Here is a 17,176-nt window from a genome sequence, read left to right on the forward strand (position 1 = left end):
TTGACTAATCCCTTCTTTGAAACTCTCTTCTCACGTAACCTCTTTGTCAATTCGCTTTTCTGGCTGTTCTCTTGTCCCTTGGACCTAGTCCCTCTTTCTCCTCCCACCTGATAAATATGAGTCCCTCTGGAGTTAAGTTCTGGTCTTCCCTTCTGTTTTTATACTCTATCCTGAGGGAACTCATGTACTCCCTCAGCATCATTTGAACTCATCTTTGTGTAAAGAACTCCTGGACCATATTTTTGTTCATGAGCATTCTACAGAGCTTCAGACTTACATTTCCACTTTCTTGAGCTATATAAATCCACGTGGATATTCTATGTGTTTGAAGACAATGGAATAATGTGGTGGTTTAAAACAAAAAAAAGCTTTGGGGTTAGACCTGTGTTGGGGTCCCATTTCCACTACTTAACTAGGTATTAGTAACTTAATCTACCTAAACTGAGTTTCCTCCCATGCCCAATAATATCTGCTGTACTGGCCATTATCAAGATTAAAGGAGATAATGCATGTAAGGTGCCTAACACATGAGCTTAATGAATGGCTTCTTTCTTCTGCATTCTCCATCTCAGTTTATAATGTCTCAGTCACTGAGTGCCCTCAGTCACTGATTTAACTACAACTTCCTCTTGCTGCCACCCATATCCAGTTGGTCACCAGATCCTACTGATTGTTCCTCTATAACATCTCTCCTCTAATCCCTCCCTGCCTTTTACTATTTCCTCTGCCACTGCCCAGCCTGGTCTCCTGCCAGGCTTATTACCCTATGTTTCTAACTACATCCTTGCCATTACAATCATTCTCCTCGAGTCCAGAGTTAGTAATATTACTCCCCTGCTCCAAATCCCTAAATAGTTCCTCAGAACTTTAGAAAAAATTTATCTCATTGGTCTGGTATTTCGTGCCTTTCAAGCAGTGGAACAAACTGGCCTTTCTATCTTCAGCCAGTACACCCCACAAACCTATGCATAAGCCACGCCAAGCAAACCCAATACATTGTCACCTGTCTTTGCTTTTGTTCATGCTATTTCCTAAGCTTGAGATGCCCACTCTCTGTCCCCACTTGACCTATCGAAATTTCTAACTCTCTCAAACAGATATTTGTACATCCATGTTTATAGCTGCACATGCACAATAGCCAAAAGGTGGAAACAGCACAAATGGCCATCAACAGATGAATAAACAAAATGTGGTATATACGTGCAATGGAATATTATGTAGCCTTATAAAAGGAAGGAAATTCTGACACATGCTATAACATGGGTGAACCTTGAAGACATTATGCTAAGTGAAATCAGCCAGTCACAAAAGGACAAATATTGTAGGATTACACTTATCTGAGGTACCCAGAGGAATCAAATTCACAGAGACTGAAAGCAGAATGATGGTTGTCAGGGACTATGGGAGGGGAAAATTGGGAGTTGTCATTTAATGGGTACAGTTTCAGTTTTGTAAGATGAAAAACGTTTTGGAGATGGATAGTGGTGACAGTTTTTTGGCAACAGTGCAAATGTACTTAATGCCACATAACCGTACATTTAAAAATGGTTAAAATGGTCAATTTTATGTTATGTATATATTACCTCAATTAAAATGTTTTCCTAACTCATCTTAAGTTACATATATTAAGTACCAGGGACTGTGCTAGGCACCTGGAATACAAACAAACAAACAGATAAATAATAAAGTGCTACCTGTCCCACAAGGGCAGATAATCGAGAAGGCCTCAAATTCTACCTCTACCGTGAAAAACTCCAGGTCATTACACTTGAAATTTAAAGCTTTCTTCTGTCTCTACCTATTTTAGCACTTGTCACATCCTGCTCTATATTACATCTGGTCCTCCTAAACATTTGTCTCTCTTCTGAGATAATAAAATGCCCTAAGGTCAGGAGCTCTATCTTATCTATTCATTTTTTAAATCTATCATAGCACTTAATACAGTTCATTGCACATAATGGAGGCTCAATAAATACTTGTGGAGTAGAACAGAATGAAATGGAAGTTAAATTCAGCCATCAATGATGTTTCAGGCCGAAAATGACACCACCTCATAGACAGGCCTTCCTCAAAAGGGGCATACTGACCAATAACATACTCTAACACGAAGATCAAAGGAGAGCCCTGCCTCTATAACACGACTACATCACTCAGTACCAGGTACTTACAGCTGTTCTGGATTCCATTTATGATCCTCAATAAATGGGCTATCATCTCACATTTGAATGAATTTTCTAAAATTTCAAATTTAAAGCCATGGTTTAAACATAGATGGATGGACTTAGGCACTGTCTGGCATGTTTAGTGTCTGAACTGTGAACCGATCATTAAGAGTTTTGTGAAAAGAGGTATAGCCACTAACAGTTGGTTTCCCTTCCTGACCCACTGGAGTTTGGAGGAGTCCACCTGACAGCTGGTTTGGTTTTGAGTACGTGGCAATAATAATCAGCACAAAGAGCACTTAGGAATCTACAACTTTCTATCTTCTGATAACCCTTTAATTATAAATCATCCAGGTAGCATCAGACACTTAAGACTATTTTCTTGAGTACTAGGAAAATTTTTCCTTCATCAAGGTGGGATTCCTCTTTTCATCTTCAGGAGCAGAGTTCTCTGTTTTACTGTCTAGATGAGACTTAGGTCCCCCGGTGCTTAATAATTATGCCTAATAATTTACTGAGTGATTACTGTGTGCCAAGAACTGTGTAAGGCACTTTCCTTATATTATCTCAGTCTTCTTGGCAATGCTATGAGATAGCAAGGTGGATTTCTTTTTTTGTGACTACCCTAGATTCTTTTCCTCTCCTTTCATTGATAGCACCAACTTTCCCTTTAGGGAGCTTGCAGACTCATTCCATGTAGCCTCGGGTACCTGTCAAGTCCACAGCTTCCTAACATCAAGGAATGGGTGGGTGATGGAAATGAGGCCATTTAGACTCTGTCAGGACTGTTGATTATTGATTCGTGGGCCGAGTGACAAGAGTAGCTGGCTGTAGGTAAGTTATTTCAGAGTGCACTCCCCCAAATTCCTGAATGATATCCGCAGAGTAGCCCCAGTGCCTGTTTTCCCCCGGGCCTGATCACTTAGCTTTTCCTTCAACTTTTCGACATACTAAATTTTGTTCTAATAAATTCTGCTTTTTAAAAAAATCTAATTTTTAGCCAGAATCAGTTGTTGGTAACCTGAAGATCTGCCTCATAAGGTAGTATATTTGTTTCTATTGCTGTGTAACAAAGTATACCACACTTAGCTACTGACAAATACACACATTTATGCTCTCACAGTATCTATGGGTCAGGGCTCCAGGCATAGCTAAACTGGGTCCTCAGCTCAGGGTCTCACAGGCTGCAGTCAAGGTGACAGCCAGGGCTAAGGTCTCATGTGAGGTTTGGAGGTCTCTTCAGAGCTCATGTGGTTGTTGGCAGAATTCTTCTCCTTGTGGTTGTAGGACTGAAGTCCCTTTTTCTTGCTGATTGTCTGCTGAGGCTGCCTATTGTCAGCTCCAGAGGCCCCTGCAGTTCTCTGCCACATCCACAGACCTCTCACAACGGGAGAGTTTGCTTCTTCAGTCCTGGCAAGATTAAAGAAGCAAACATTGAATGTCTCTCTCACTTTGAATGTCTCCCTTCAGGGAGGCCCTGGACCCTCCTTTAAAAGGCTTACCTGATTAAGTCAGGTCCACCCAGGATAATCACCCTGTTGATTAACTCAAAGTCAGATGATTAAAACCTTAATTACATCTGAAAAATCCCTTCTCTTTTGTCACATAACATAATCTAATCACTAGAGTAAAATCCCACACATTCATCCCACAGTCAAGGAGAGGTGATGAGACAAAGAACACACACCAGCTGGGGGGAAACTTGGGGGCCAGCTTATAATTCTACCTAACACAGATACCTACTCTTATTATCCCCATTTTACAGATGAATAAACTAAGGTTTAGAGATGTAAGTCATTGGTCAAGATGACAAACTTCTAAATGTTAAAGTCAAGGTTTGAACTAGGCCAATGGCCAGTGTTTAAACTAACTCATGGTATTCTTGAAATGATTTTTATTTCCTTCATCTAAATCTTCTTGTGCTTGCAGAAACTTTTCTGTGTTTTTAAGAGTTTGTCTAGCTTTTTCCACCTTTTCTGAATACTCTCATTCTCTACATCACATGTCTGTATAGACAATGAGGGCAAGCCACTACAGAGACACTAAGGCATTTGACATCTTTAGAACAATATCATACGTGAGTCATCATGCTAGACAGCATGAGAAAACCCAAGGTGGACCCCCAAGAAACGCATTTTCTGTCAGAAGATACAAGATCAGTCAAAAAAAGTATGAATACATGTGGGAAAATAGTAAAAGAGTGCATAGAAGAGGGAATAATGAATTCTAACTGGAATGAAAGGATGAGAGAAGTTTTCTCAAAGGAAATGAATAGGATCTTGCCTTATAGGAAAGTGAGGAGGTGGCAGGGAACATGGGGAAGAAGCTTCCTGAAGCTCCAACCTCTCATGAGTTCCTCCTCACTTGATCCTTGCTCACGTAAGTAGACACACAAGAAGTCTTTTCAGAATTAAAAGTATGATAATGTTACCCCACATCTTGAGATTCTGCTTTCTTTGGTTGACCTAAGGTAGTTTAGAAACCAAGGAAAATAAATCAATTTTGATCAATATATAGAAAAATAATCTCACACTAAATAATATCATCTAAAGCATGTTTTCACTGGGCTATTAATGTGTATATTATACCAGCTTATTGACTGTACTTTTCCTATGTGATTTATCCTATTACTTTTTGGAGAATCCATTTTTTTCTCTTAGGCCCAAGGTGCCATTGATGGCCAGTAAGGCAAATAGCACTAGTATCACTAGGGAAGGTACAGAAAACAGAGGAGAAAGTAGCATTCTAAATTACATCAAACCATAGTATATCTATACCAGAAATACTATGTGTATTTGTTTTGTTAGAAATTTTATATGAAACAGTAAAACAAATGATGTGAAAATAGGGCTGTTTAAAGTAGTTGCTAGGATATTGGGGACTTTTAAATTAAAATTTCCAGATATCAAGAGCCCATATTTCAGCTAAATTTGTCCTTCTATTTATTCAACAAATATTTATTGAGTATCTACTATATGCCAGGTAATATACTAGGTTCTGGGAGTAAAACACATTAAATAAAACACATATCATCACTCTCCTTAGGATGTAAAATATAGTGGAGATGTTATCAATAAATGGGCAATTATAATACATCACAATATATTCTAGAGAAATACTGGTGGCAAAAGTACAAAAATAAAGAAATATCGTAGAGAGTACAAGATGCTTTGGGAATAAGAAGGAAAATAATTTTGTTGAGTTTAAGGGAACCTTGTGAGGTTTTCTGGAAGAGGTGGCATTTAAGTTGATATGTGAAGATAAAATGGGAGAATATGGGACACCAGATAATCAGCCAAAGATCAATGAGTACCAAAAAAATTGTGAAGCTTATCTGGGGACAGGGAGGAGGTAACGAAGGACTTTCTTTAAATTTATTTGAAAATGTTAAGATTAAAAAAAAAATCCTCCTACACAAAGATGCTTCATTATATCACTTACCAGCCCAAATCTATGAGCTATACACACTTACCTGCAATGTCTAGGCAAGAACTTATCTTGCTTCTCTGCAACAGTCTTTGCCTGGAGTTCATCTCCACTAGGCTCTGAAATCTTGCTTCTGCAGTGACAAGCGCCATCTCCTTCACCGGCCACTGTGAACTTGGAATTTACAAATGCTGGAACCTTGTGCTCATTGGTGCAGTCAGTGCCAGCTGCTTCATGGCCTCCGGCAAAAGAACAAATCATTTCAACTATAGACCAAACAAATGCCAAAACTTACAACTTCTCCAAAATTACATCCATGATATAGAATATTTATGGACAATCAACAATATTCCTTATACATTACAATAGATTTTATAGCTGTCTTAATTTTTATTTTTTAAAGTCAATGTTTGCTCCAAAATGTGTAAATTGCATGTATGTACGTATGTAAGTCCATACCATTCAACTCTGCTATACTCACCTGACCACAACATACATATAACATTGATGTTGTCTGTTTTCATAAAGCTGTAATAGATTACTATTAAAGATTACTTGCTTTTTTTTGGTTAAAAAAAAAAGCATGAGCTTATACGTTTTGTAACATATATCAAAATTACATATGCACTTGAATATTTGGCCAGCATTTCTACTCTCTCCTACATAGCTTCCCACATGTGTGTGGCATGACATAGGTACAAGGTTATTCATTGTGGCATCATCTCTAAGAACAAAATAACTAAAAATTCATCAATATAAGACCAGGTTTTAAAAATTATGGCAAATTCTTACAAGGAGATAGCATGTAGCCATAAAAAGAATATCTATATGTCCTGATAATGGAATGATTCTGAAGACATGTTGTTAAGTTCAGAAAGCAAGGTGCGGAATCAGTGAGCACAGGACGTTTTGAAAAGGAGAATACATAAAGAACATACATATATATACATATATATTTAATATATGTTGCTATAGACGGCATGTTAGTGTCCCCCTGAAAGTTATATGTTGATATCTAATCCCCAGTGTGATGGCATTAGGAGATGGGGCCTTAGGGAGGTGATTAGGTCCTGAGGGCAGAGCTCTCATGAATGAGATTAGTGACCTTAAAAATGAGACTCTGGGGAGCTCTCTTGCCCCTTCCATCATGTGAAAACACAGCAATAATGAACCCATTACATGTTAACATAAATATAATATTTTTATTAAAAATAGCTGGGTTTTTCAAAATAAAAAGTTAAGAGTGGCATATTTTTGCAAATCTCTTGGATGTCTGGCTTACTAGAAGACATCTGGATTCTCATATCTGCTTCTGCATTCAATCTATTGTGATACGTTGTTCTGGCTGAAGTATAAGAAGAAAATATGGTTTCACACAGTTAAGAGGTTAGAAAACAGAAGTATTTCAAAAGGCTTTTTAGATGATTGTAGCTATTCTTCTTTGCTATTACGCCAAAACTCAACAATAGTTTTTTAAAGGTTAACTGCAATGTAGTATCTGAAACTATCAAAGAGCTATTCATACCCAGTTACATTAAAATCCACTGGTCTGCCTTGCACTTTGAATACTTCTTTTACCCCTGCATGATTTTTTAAGATCATGCATTGGCCATTTGGGAAATATTGGTCCATTGAGTTATATATGTCTTCTAAAGGCTAACACATCTCATTTTATAACATCAAAAAATTGCATTTGCTGTATCACCACCAATTTCATCAGAAAAGTTTTTTGATACTGTGAAGTTATTGAGCTCACATTGGTGGATACAAGTTTTCCAAAATTCTAATTTTTAGTTAAAAGTTCAAATTTTATAATTTGCGGCTTATACTGTCATTTGCTTTTCTTGAATTAACCGGCATATTTTGTTCATTTTTAAGATAATGTTTCCAAAACAATTGCATGAATAACCATAGTTTGCCTGTCATTCTCTCATGTAAAAATGGTGTTCCATGAAAAATGCAGCTTTGGGTTTGCAACTCAAACGACCACGCAAGTGCATTCCCTTGAGACAACCTGGTACTTTGGTATGCAGCAAAAGTGTTTCATGTGTACTTCCCTTTGCATCAGACAGAATATTAAAAAGGCACTCAAGAGTCAAGATTTAATAAAATTATTAGCTTTTCCTGCTTCATCAAGGACATTCTTAAGTGAAATTTGAATGTTTTTAGCTGTGAATACATGGTAGGGAAGAATACAATGACTCCTAGTACAGTTTAGTGCTACTGTCTTGACTCATGTCAGGGTGCCAGTGGTCTTATCCACCACTGCTTTTCCATCACCGGGGAAAATGTCAACAGTAAACATGGCAAATGTGCCTCATTATCATTATAAAAATAGTTCTGATCTCACAGACCCTCAGTGCATCTTGGAAACCCACAGGGGTCCGTGGATCACAGTTTGAAAAATATTAGCATAAACAATTTCTGGATTAATAAATTAGAAACTGGTAACATTATTTTCCTTAAGTGAGGAGCACTGGATAATTGGGGGACAGGTGTGGGTGGAAGATGTTTCACTGTATACCCTTTTTACTTTCTGAATCTGAACCAAGAGAATGTATTAGTCATTCCAAGATAAATGTAGAAATGATTTTAAAGAGCATAAGACTCTTGAAAGCTGGACAAAGGAAAGTAAGGTGACAACTTGTATTTATACAAGGATAATATTCTGCATGGCTGCATAGTCGCAAAGCATCTGGCTGGTATAAAACTCAGATGATTTTAGAACCATTGCTCACAAGGAGGCTTAGCCTAGAGTCATTGGTTAGGCTCACAAACTGCTAATCGGCCCAGTAGTTCAGGCATGGAGAGTAAGCAGAGGACTTGAATAAATCACATTATAATTTTATAACAATAAAACTCAGGGAGAAAAGTCAGAAAGCTGTATGTTACTGCAAAAATTAAGGACATTCAATAGTCCCTGATTACCACTGACTTTTCTTTCCCCAACAGTCCCATCCCTACTCCTAAGCAATAAGTCTACATGACAAAGGTAAGTGCTGGTCACGTGAAAGGAGCGGCCCTTTTCTATAAGCTAACCATCATGTTTACGTGTATCCTAATCTCGGCCTACCTGACCCACCTTGCCCTTCTATCATCTAAAGCAACAGTCATACACTCAGATGCCAAGAGGTTCCCAATAGGTAATGAGTCAGGCAGGCCAAGAAGAAGAAATCCATTGCCCTCTGTCTTGTATATTTCCACTTATGGTAGGAAATGCTCCTCTTGACCCTATCACATGAAAAGCAAAAGTTCAGGTGTGACCATAAACGGGAACTGACAGCTGGCCTCTGTGTCAGGAGGATAATACCTGGTGGGACCCTGGTGAGGTGGAGCGCACAGGCCTATGTCAAGAGGACACCTGCTCCTCAGCTCTTCTTAGCAGCTTTGGATCTGGTGTTGCCATTGGACATGTACACTTGGTGTGATTGTCATCTCTCTCATTTTACAAGAAAAGAGAAAAATCTGGATGCTTTATGGGACATTTTCTAAGTTTTGAAAATAGGGAACTAACTGAAAAAAATCTTTTAATGACTGTGTGCAGGCAAAGAACATCTTGGCCAAAGAAAATGTGCCAGTGTGCTGATTTCATAATATAGGCTTATAGCTTATATCTCTGATCTAAATTAACTTTCTAATATCTTTGTGAATGCCATTTGGGCCCAAAGAAGGTTCCATTGCAGCTGACCTGTTTCTCTTCATCAGGGAAGCTCATCCTAGCTAAGGGTAACTCCCCAGTGAAGGGGAAAAAAAAAAAAAACTACCGACAAAGACAGTTTGGTGGTACACTAAATTAAAAGGGCTCAACATCCTGATAGGTTCACATCTCACATGAGATGGGCTGTGAGTAGCACCGGTGATCTTGAGAACTCTACTTGCATCAGAGGAGGGGAGCTCCATTCTGCTATCTGTGTCACTAACGAGAGACAAGAGCTCAGACAACCACACAGATACACTGCTCTGTAGGCACAATACTAGCCCATCACAAGAAATATTCCTATATAAAAACCCTGATCTTTCAGTCTCAGTCAGTGTTAAGGAAGGCTATCCTAGGGAAGCCAACCAATGCCTAGGGGCCCAGCACTTGGTCAGTATCCAGGGCTCCCAGTAGTGTGGTCCAGTGATAGGAGAGAGACTTCTTAACCAAAACAATTTGATATATATCTTGGCATGAGATGCATACCCACAAATTCTGTGCTTCTGCATCTGGGGTCACTGTGGCCCAATAAAAACATTTAAAATAGTCCTCTGGAATTTCTGATGACTCTACCTTTGGCATATTAACATCCAAAACACAAACACCTATGTCATGTGCATATACGCAGGATAGATTTAACGGTCCAGAATAATTGTTTCAAGTTCTCTTGACACCCCCCTCCAAGCACCTCTGGGAAAACATCATCATGTATTTTATCACTGGCTGCTCTCCTCTTCCTTACTAAGGTACAAAATTGTCTTGGTGGAAGTATATGCCCTCACCAAAATGACATGTATTATCTTTACATGAGAGGACAATGCAGAAGTATTTTACCTCCACAGACTGTCAACTACTTCATCTACCTATTCTAGAAAGAAAATTCTGTTCAGACCCTTCCATCCGTATGTATGTATCTATCTACAGCAAATCACAGACCATTGGCCAGGCAGAAGAAATCTTACAAAACTCATCTTCCTAACAATATATCTGGTCTACCACACTTGCTCTGTGCAGAACTCATTACAACTCTCCACCAAGAACACACTCTCCTCCACAGTAACAATAATTTCTACTCCTGTTACTTCCTTACCTCACCATCTTTCCAGCAACTGTTGAGTGCATGAAATCACTCCAAGCCACCCAAGAAGAGGTACAAGACTTGCTTGAACATGAGAAGGAATGAAAACCAAAAGCAATGGACCTAGAAGACAAAATCAGAATCAGAGATACCATCTGGCATTCTTCTTAATGCATTCATACTCCTTGGCTTTATAGACTTGCCAGAAGACTGTTTCTCAGGACTGCCAAAGTGAGGAGAGCGATAATCACACCTCAAATTCTGATGAGAATAATTACATAAGGAAGTCTCAGCCCTAGGAAACTTCTGATTTATTTGTTGAACTTGGAAGTATAAAAATGAATAGTCTAATATCGAGGCAAAAAACCAAATCACGTACAAAAGAAAAAAAAGAAACAGGTTGGCATCACATTCTTTTCCACAGCAGTATTCAATGCCAAAGAAATGATAGAGAAATGTGAAAAAGAGTTCTGAAGTAAAGAAAGTAGGACCGAAGAATATTTTCCCAGGCACGGTGTCATGTAAGTGAAAACAAACATACTTTAAAAAGAAAGAGGGCTTCCCTGGTGGCGCAGGGGTTGAGAATCTGCCTGCTAATGCAGGAGACACGGGTTCGAGCCCTGGTCTGGGAAGATCCCACATGCCGCGGAGCAACTAGGCCCGTGAGCCACAACTACTGAGCCTGCGCATCTGGAGCCTGTGCTCCGCAATAAGAGAGGCCACGACAGTGAAAGGCCTGCGCACCGCGATGAAGAGTGGCCCCCACTTGCCACAACTAGAGAAAGCCCTCGCACAGAAATGAAGACCCAACACAGCCATAAATAAATAAATTAAAAAAAAAAAAAAAAAAATTTAAAAAAAAAAAAAAAAAAAAAGAAAGAGCTCAGGGAATATAACACACTGAGATTTTCTTGTAAAGTAAAATATATTTGATGACAAAAATCTAGCTGATTAAGAAATGAATCAAAATTAAAAACTGGGAAATGGATAAGTGGTAGCAAAAGTAAAAAAACAAACACGTGAGCAATTAAGCTATTTCCAAATAGACTACTGGAAAATACAGAATACAACTGTAATAAATCGTGACAGTATAAAAATAAAACAACTCAAACAAGGCAAAATTGAGAGGGGTATGAGACAACAAGTGTAAGAGGGCTGCAGTCCTCATCTTTCATAGCAGTGAGTCAACTGACACTGTCTAAAACCAAAACATTCAATTGAAACAAGAAACACAACCATTTCAATCTCTTATTTTTTAACAAATTCGCTTTTAACCTAAGAGAGTCTTTTTTTAAAAAAGGAAATAATGTATTTTGTGACGAAGAAACATATTTGAAGTCCACAAATTCCTTTAATTTTTTCTCTCAATGAAAATTAAAGCCATTATTTTTATTTTTAAAATGAGATCATTTAACAAGAGTCCATTCATCCATCCATCCAATCAATTATCCTTATCACATGCATTCTGGATGAATGTTGACCTCTTGAGTGGTGCAATGTGGCAACCCAGATGCTTTCACCTGTATACATGTGTATATATTTTCTACACATCTACCATGTGTGGAACGATGGTTAGAATGATGTCCCCCCTAGTGTTAATGGTATTTGTTGGGGGTAGGATTTGAAGTGATTGTTTCAACTTTCTCTTTTGCATTTTTCAATATTGCTGAAAAATTTTAAAGCATCTATTCTTTTTACAAAAAAAAATCTTTCTTTAAATAAAAACAAAGAAATACAATTTGAAGCGAACTATTAACCTTGAATACTTCCCCATGTATAAGGCAATCATCCAGAACCTATGTTTGTTTTCACCCCCTTGCTTCAATTTGATCTCCCCAGCTACAAACTCTTGACCCTGCAGTACCAATTTTGAGCCCACCACTCTCCTCTCTATCCCCCCTTATTTGGAACCTAACTTTCTGCTCTGGATTCCTATTCATTCTCCAAGTGTCCTGGAGGAAGTATGCTGCTGTTTTTGCTGCCTAAAGACTTCTGCAAGTCTGATATCACAGTATGTAGTGAATGTTGTTATTTTACTCAGTAATTAAGAGAGCCCTAGGATTTTAATTAATTTTACCATTTTGTAACGCTACATAAAATTAGAAAGTTTTATTTTAAATTGGCTATCCAGGATCTGAACTCCTGCCTTTATTTGGGAAGTTCTCCAAGCTATGAACCTCTGTTCCATGTGCACATGGACGCTGAGAAGTCCAGAGCGTGCTCTCACAGCACCTCCATCTCACACACACCCAGACGTACATTTGTCCAGTCATTTGAACCAGCCTGAGATTTCAGTGGGGTGAGTAAGGCAATGAAACAGGGTGAGTGGAGAATTTATTTTAGCGACAGCAGCCACAGCAACAGTCACTAGAAGCAGCATCGACTGCAGCATCGTGCCTTGTGCTGGTGGAGACAGGTGGGTGAGCTGCAGCCTCCATTGTTCAGCCGTGGCCGTGATTCTAGCTGCTCAGCCTTCCTTTGTTCCTGCCTGTTTTCAAAGCCTGGCATTTTAGTCTTCCTGGAAATTCTGTGGGCTTTCCAACAACCTTTCAATAGATTCCTTTTTTGTTCCAATCAGCCTGCGTCCGCGTCTATCACCTGCAATTAAAAACTTTGACCTATGCTGTACTTACACTATGATTCTACGTACTTGTATTTTAAATTACTGGTATGGGACCTCCAGACTTAAATTCAAATTTGGATGCTCGTCTGCATTGCTAATTCTGCCTAGGCTTTTGACAACCCTGTTTATTTAACAATGGACTCCTCCGTTTTCATTTTCTAGTAATACATTCAACGGATAGTCATTATGCTTAACATTGTGCTGAAATCTGGGGATTAAAAAAAAAGAAAAACAAGACAGTATGTTTACCATCAAGGAATTCAAATTCTAATGGGGAAGCTAGACAAGAAAATGACAAGGTGGTAAATAGTGGAACAAGGAAGGGCACAGGGAGTTACAGAAATACAAAAGAGGAGTCCAGAAGAGTAGTACCGGAAGAGTCAGGAAACTCCATCCCATGAGGGGATCTGGAGGGAAAAATAGAAGGGAGCCAGCTGAAAGGGCACAGGCAAATGACAGGAAAGATATGACACCATGTAGTTTATTCAAGAAGCCTCATGCAAGTTGGCTTTCTAAAGTGACAGGTGCTCTGGATGTGTCTGTGGGCTCCGTTTCTCAATCTTGCGTGATCAGCAGAATCACCTAGGGCTTGTTAAATATTGGATATCTAGCCTCTTCCTCCAGGGAATCTGATTTGGTAGGTCTGGAGTGGGGCCCCAGGTGACTCACATAAAAGGGAAACTTTGTCCCGAGGAATGAAGCTGGAGGCAAAACTCATGGGACTTTGTATGCTTGAAAGTTTGAATTTTATCCTAATGGCAAGGTGAAGCCACTAAAAGATTTTAAGCAGAGTGGTGATAAGATCATATTTGCACTTTAGAAAGTTCATTCAAGCAGCAGTAAAGACCTGGAAGAAAGCTGAGATTAGCAGTCAGGAAATTCGTGGCAAGAAGACCAGTTAGGTTATTAAAAGTACTCTGGTTGAGAGATAATATGGATCTGAACGAAGGCTGTCATCTGCAAAACAGAAAGCATCAACAGCATACAGTTTAGTGTAGCTGACTTAGTTGCTGTTGGCTGTGAGTTAAGAGGAGTCAAACATGGTGTCTAGGCTTGGGACTTGTATACTTACATAGGTAGGGGTGAAGTTCACCTGGATGAGACAGAGAAGAGAAACCCAAAAAATTAAAAATTGATGAGTTCAGTTTTGGCCATGTTGAATTTGAAGTGCACATGGCATGACAGCCAAATATCTTTGGGATCTTATATACACGAGTCTGGATCACAGAACATGGATAGGAAGAGAAGGTATAGACTGGCTGTCCGTCAGATATAGGTGGAAATTATATCACGGTGCCATTAAAACAAACTGGTATGAAGGCAGTGGTAACCTGGCCATAAAGGCCCGCTTCAAGTTGCACACATGGCAGGGAATTGATCTCAATATTCCACTCATCTGGAGACTTATAAAAAGTGAAGACTCCTGGGCCCCAGTGGCTGAGGACTAAGGTAGAACCCCCAAATCTGTATTTTTTTAAAGAAGCTTCCTAAGTGATTCCCATGAGTAACTGGGTGTGAGAACTACCATACAGGGCAGGAGTTCCCAAATTTACTGCACATTAGAATAATGTGGTGAGCTTTTTAAAGTCCCACCCTCGTACCAATTAAATCAGCATGTCTGGGTGGGGACCAGGTGACAAGATTTTTTAAGATCCCTAGGTGACTCAATGTGTTGTAAAATCTGGGAACTACTGATATAGATTACTGATAACTAGATTGGCCCAAATGAAGTGTTTGTACATAGTAGTCAAAAGCAGGGCAGTCCTAGGTCTAGGCATGAATACAGTCAAGGAGCAGGGTCCAGATCAGAGCTGAAGTCAGGACCAATCAATCATTGGGTCTGCCGAGAAGAGGAGATAAGTAAAGTTGACCCATGTGACCTTCTCAGAAATGGGTTTAGAGCCCTAGCTATAACTTTAATGAGGTTCTATGAATAAAAACAGTGAAATAAAGAGATCCAGGTCCTCTTATTTCTGTGAACTGACTGTTGAAAGATTCTAAGTAAATTTATTTGAGATTTTAGGTAGCAACAGAAGGAGAATTAAAGAATGCTGAGCAAACCTTAAGGAACATTGTCCCTTAACAGGCAAGCAAAGGAGCAGATAGTACTACTTAAGGGGAATGGGAAGGCAAGCCAGAGTGGTAGGAGGAAAATCAGTAAGAGTAATAACGCAGGAGTTAATGGCAGAGAGGACTTCAAGGAGGGAATAATCAACAGTGTGGAATGCTACAGAAAGAAGTGTTAGGAAAACTGGAAAATGGCAATTGGACATATCTCTCCATTCATCTTTGAAAACTACTGGAGGGTAGGATGCTATTTCTCCTGCAACCTGATTGATAACCACTATCCGAACCTCATGACTGCCGCATTCTTGAGCTACGAAGGGAGAAGTACTATTCCAGTGCAAAGCTCATTATCATCATCCTTTCTCAAGCCCACATTGCACAAGAAGGATCTCATTTCTAACAGAAGCATCCCGAAACAGGCCTCTAAAATAATCCAAAGGAAAGGAATAAAAGGCTGCCTGTGAGCTCTGACTAAAAGGAGTAAAATGCTTAGTTTAGAGAGGTGAAGGCTGAGAGGGCTGTGATTGAGGCATCCGATTAGTCATCAAGTCTTCTCTATTCTACCTCTGCACCGCATCTCATTTCCATAAACTTATTCCCTTCTCACTTCCATTAGCCTTGTCCAGTCCCCAGTATACAGCTCCCTTACTGGCCACTGTGCTTCCAGAGTCTGGCTCAGCCAATCCATCCCTCACACTGACCACACTCACGCAGCTCTCTCCTCTTCAGGTGCCCTTTCCTCATCCTATTCCTTCCCATAACAAACCAGCCACGGACTTGGGCTCTGACATTGCCCTGGTTTGTGTCCCTGTTCTGCCACTTATCTGTCACTGTGACCTTAAGCAAATAACTTAAGCCCTCTGTGCCTTATTTTTATCACCTGTAACAGGGGTAATAGTAGTTCTTACTTCACAGGAACGTTATGAGAATTAAAAGAGCTGGGCATGTAAGGTGTATGGTTAACAGCTGTGTAACGTTATTAATCTTGCTCAGATTCTGATTTCTTATCTATAAAATGCCTGTGAGAATCTTGTCTACCTCAAATTGTTACAGAGATTAAATTAGAAAATGCACTTAAAGTAAATCAGCATAGTTCCTGGTACCATCAACAAATGGTAGCTGTTATGGTTTTTAAATCCCAAGTAAAATGGCACCTGTACCACAAAGGTTTCTGAAGAAGTCCCAGTGGAAATAAATCATTTCTTCCTCCATGCTCTGCTCTTCATTTTAATTTTAGTATGGCAATTATTTCCCTCTCTTTTGTGCTCTTTTTCTTTTCTATTCTTTTCTGTATTGTTATCACTTATTTACATCTTCCTCCTCCCCCGCCCCCACCAGATCATTAGACTGAGGGCAGAGACTAAGAAGCATATTTTACTAATCTCTGTAATTGTTGTGTAATACCATGTAATACCATGCCATGATTTTCAAATTCACATAGTAGGCTCTAACTTACTGGTAGCTGAATGACTTTACTGACATTTTTATATTGGGCTTTTTTTTTCTTTTAAATATATATAGTAAATTTTAATGATACTTGGTACAGATGCAATGAAAATATGGGAAAACAGTAAATTGGAGTGTAAATTGGAGCAATCTTTTGGAAGAAAATATGGCAACCAGAGTTTCCAAAAATAGGGTACTGGATAGAGTATATTGATACAATGGAATAATGTGGAATATTATCAAAGCTATATTAAAAGTGTGTATCTATACATATACATATTTGCTAAAGATCTCTAAAATGTATCATAAACATTAAAAAGGTATAAAACTATGTAAATTGTATGCTCTCTTTTGTGTAAAATTAAAATAGATGTGAATTTATGCAGATTTATGCTTTTTAAAATTAGGAAGTATAATAAGCAATTGTTCACTTGGAGAGTGATGGTAGGGGAAAGACGGAAATGAGGTCTTTCACTTTTCGTTTTGTGACTTTCTGCACTGTTTAAATTTTATATCCTCATACATGCATTATTCCTTATTAAAGCGTTGATGAGAAGGGAGATTAGGGTCTACCCCTTTTTGGTTGTTTTATTCTTTGTACGTCAGTGTATTTTTTAAAATATATTGCAAAAATTTCCTCCATATTAAGTGTTTTTCAAACCATACTTTAATAGATG

This window comes from Balaenoptera physalus, assembly GCF_965194825.1.
Source record: "Balaenoptera physalus genome assembly, chromosome: 9".
Taxonomy (NCBI): Eukaryota; Metazoa; Chordata; class Mammalia; order Artiodactyla; family Balaenopteridae; genus Balaenoptera; species Balaenoptera physalus.